Source organism: Corvus brachyrhynchos, unplaced genomic scaffold (genome assembly GCF_000691975.1).
Source record: "Corvus brachyrhynchos isolate BGI_N302 unplaced genomic scaffold, ASM69197v1 scaffold203, whole genome shotgun sequence".
In the NCBI taxonomy this organism is placed as follows: domain Eukaryota; kingdom Metazoa; phylum Chordata; class Aves; order Passeriformes; family Corvidae; genus Corvus; species Corvus brachyrhynchos.
In genome coordinates this window covers 86602-90401 of record NW_008237408.1, presented here as the reverse complement: position 1 = coordinate 90401, position 3800 = coordinate 86602, and the positions used below count along the sequence as shown (strand labels likewise).

The 3800-nt window shown below is 54.7% G+C and overlaps 1 protein-coding gene across 1 annotated transcript in view; it reads right to left on the bottom strand.

Annotated features, from left to right (window-relative positions):
• The window catches only part of CTSB (cathepsin B), an 11306-nt gene extending 8121 nt beyond the window's left edge, over positions 1-3185 (bottom strand). The window contains exon 1 of the mRNA XM_008631025.2: positions 3161-3185. The gene's annotated coding sequence lies outside the window, so the exon portion shown is untranslated. The remainder of the gene's footprint in view (positions 1-3160) is intronic.
• Between the last annotated feature and the right edge of the window lie 615 nt (positions 3186-3800).

Genomic DNA, 3800 nt, shown 5'->3' with positions numbered 1-3800 from the left:
AAAGAGTTTCAGCAGCACATGGGTCCTCCCACTCTTAAATCTCACCTCTCTGAAGGGGTTTTATGTGTGTTTGCAGGGGTTTCATGAATATTTTCTTTGCTTAGAGGTTCCTGCAGGCAAGGGACTCGCTGGCAGTGCTCCCTTGCTTACACAGCAGGAAGCAGGTTACACCCAGGAAAATAAATATACATTTCTAATGCAACTGTGCTTTTTTGCCTACGACAGGCCACAGGAAGCCTGCAGGTAACCAGCCTGAGCTGAAGCACCTTTTTAATGGAAAATCTTAAATAAAATACGCACCTACACAAATATCAACCCGCAAAATCCTCTGCACTTCCTGCAGTCAGCTCGGTGTTTCCCATAGCACAGGCAGGAGGCGTTTTTGAGGCCTGAAGTCACATGATTACACTTTGTTTTTTCCAGCAGGATGTTTGTTAATCTGCTGACAGGCTGAAAACCACCCTGCCAGGCATCGGTGCGCTGCTCTGCTCGCACCCAGCTTCTGAGGGACAGACACGGGACATCTCCCGGCCTCGGGTTACCAGACCACACACTCCAGGCAACCCGAAACCGAACTGAAAATCGATCCCAGAAGTTTCCCCTCCAACAGGCAGAGTTTCAGCTCTGCTGCTTTGCATCTGAACCACGGACATGGCCCAGGGCCAGCAAACCCAGCAAAGCAAATAGCTGGGAGCCAGATGGATCTTTAGGCAAAAAAAAAAAAACCCTCTTGCCAAGTCTCCTGTGGGCATGGAGCCTCCCTATGGGTCATGAAAGAGCTGGGGGTGTCCAGCCTGGGGAAGAGAAGGATCCAGGGAGACCTCAGAGCCCCTTCCAGTGCCTAAAGGGGCTCCAGGAGAGCTGGAGAGGGACTTGGGACAAAGGATGGAGGGACAGGACAAGGGGAATGGTTTCCCACTGCCAGAGGGCAGGGATAGAGGAGATATTGGGAAGGAATTGTTCCCTCTGACAGCGGTGAGGGACTAGAACAGGTTGCCCCAAGAGATGGGGGATGCCCCATCCCAAAAAACATTCAATGTCAGGTTGGAGGGGGCTCTGAGCAACCTGATATACAGCTAAAATATACGAAGGTGTCCCTGCCTGTGGCAGAGGGGTTGGAATTAAATGCCCTTTAAACATCCCTTCCAACCCAAACCTTTCTATTATTCTACGAGGTCTCCTATGGCTGTGAAGTTTGGGGTGGTGGGCAGCTGACACTCTCAGCTGGCACCAGGTATCCCAAGATCTGTCTGGAAAAGGAAGGGGAAATCCTCAATCCCGTGGGATATTTTCCTCCCTAACCCCCCCTTCTCCCTGGCTTTATCCTGTGTACAGCAGGTCTATACACACGCGCACGGCCGGGGCAGCACATCTCCCCCCCAGCCACGGGTCACGTGCAGCCCAACCACAACAACCCCCAAGACCCTACAGCGAGAAAAAGCTGCTGATTTCCTCCCTCACCCCCCTGTCCCAGCTGATCCGAGCAGCAAGAGCTTCCCCTGGCAGCGTTATCACACTGCTGCTTCCCCCAGCACCGCTATCTCCTCCTCACACCCCTCCTCCTCCTAAAACCTCACAGCCGTTTAAACCCCAGAGCAGCAGGCCCAAAACCAAAATTGCATCACAGCTGCTGCACCCCACCATCTGTGGCCCTTGGTGCACAGCAAACAGGTCAGAGGAGTTTCTCCAGGAACCCCAGCAGATCCCTTCCCTTTGCACCCCCAACGTCTCCAGAGGTGCCTCAGTTTCAGGATAACACTGGCTAAGGCTGATCCACAGCTCTCATCCCACCACAGCCCATCAGCCTGGAAACAGAAACAAGGCTTCCCAGGACAGGGCAGCTTCACCCTGCAGAACTGCCCAGGTGGTGGCAGGAGGATGTCTGGGGCTTGCAAAGAGCCCCTCAGGTTGCTCCACCTTCCCCTGGACTGAGACCAGAGAGTACTTTGGGATCCAAAGCATCTGCTGATGCCATTTCTTGAAGGATGAGCAGGAAATAAACACCCACCAGCACACCTGACCCTGGGTGGGACAGGACACTCACGATTCAGCCAGCTGAGTGCAGCCCCTCTCGAGGAGGGGGCAGCGAGGCCGAAGGCTCTGCAGGAGCTGCTCAGAGCAGCTGCAGCCTGCGAGGAAGGAGAGCACCCGAAGGGCTGTGGCTGTGCTGGTGCTGCAGCATCCACCCACAGCCCTCTGTGCTGTCGCAGAGGAGGAGGGAAGGAGGAGACACCACCCAAGTGCCGTCTCCATCCCTCCTGACCGCATCTGGGAGCCAGGGGCAGCTCCCTGCCTGTTTTCTCATGGACACAGCTCCTGATAGTTGAACCCTGTCATTCCAGACATCAGCAGGATCCCACATTGCCCTCCCAGCAGCCAAGGCAGTGCCCACAGCAGCAAATCCCTTCACCTCTGCACCAAAATCAAAGCCCACAAGTCCCATTTAACTTTATTTAAGGAAAACAACAACTACAACAACCCAACCCCCAAACCGGCTATTCTGAGCCCAGCTCACATGACTCAGCCGAGGCAGGTCAGACCACAGATAAGTCACAGCCCTGAAGCATCTCCCAGCTCCTGCACTGTCTGGGCCAACCCCCTGCAGGCACAGACAGAGGCATCCACACCTTCTCCAGGGCTCTGAGGAAGGTAAAAGCTGTCCCACCCTCCTTTCTACAACATCCCCCACTCCTCCAGAGCCAGGGGTGCTCAGCACAGCCCAAGCCATGTGTCCTGCTCAGCACCAGCCGTTCGCCCGGGCCGAGCTTTGTCCTTTGTTCTCTTTGCCAGGGCTTGTGACTCCGAGCCAAAACAAAGCAAAGCCATAAAGGTTCAGCTGTGGATCCCGATCCAGCTCAGCCTGCTGTGTCACCAGGTGAGCTCGGCGGCACCAAACCCGTGGTCTGGTGACTTCATCAGAGCTCTCGCTGCATTACCAAAGCTTGAATTACTTTTTCTTCAAGTGAAAAAAACATGAGGCGCTCCTCCCCACACTTATTCCCTTCTAGCAAAGCCAGATCACTGGCACAGGTCAGATAACAGAATCCTAGAAAGGTTTGGGTTGGAAGGGATCCTAAAGATCATCTAATTTCAACCCTACTAGACCTGGTTGCTGTCTCTGACAAAATAAGTCCCTCCTGAGACAAGCTACAGCACTCACCTCTGCAGTTTCCATGCACACAAAGCACGAGATTACTCCCCAGTGAAGCTGCACTGATTTTTTTTTCCTCTTTTCTTACAGACCAATCCATTAACCGGAATCTTGCACAAGCCCCCAGACACCCCGTGCTACGGAAATCCCTTCCCTTCATCTGCAACCCAGAGGGAAATGCCAGAAGGAAGCGCTCTTTGCTGCACCACGCCCGCAGAGCATCCCTAAGAGTGGGATACAGGGGTGAGAGATTCATTCCAGGCCAGAGAGATGCACGGCAGCTCCTCCAGCGCCATTCCCAAGCCATGGTCCTGGTCCAAACCAGGCTGGGCTGTGCATCACGGGACGTTCCCAGGGTGCCAAACCGACCTCGGCGTCAGCTGACGAGCAGGGCTGCGGCGTTTTTCCTGTCTCTATCATAAAAACAAGGTTTCCTCTCTCCTCCCGCGACCCTTCCTGAAGGTTTGACGAGTTTTGAGGGTTCATTTTCCCTGCAACAACCCGCACCACTGCTCCGCAGCGCATCCCCCTCCCTCACGCCGCATTTCGCACCCCGCACTAGCCACGGACAAAATTCCCCCAAAACGCCACTGCAAAAAGCGGGAGACGCTGCTGCTGTTGTCCCCGCGGGTGTTCCGTGGCCCTCACG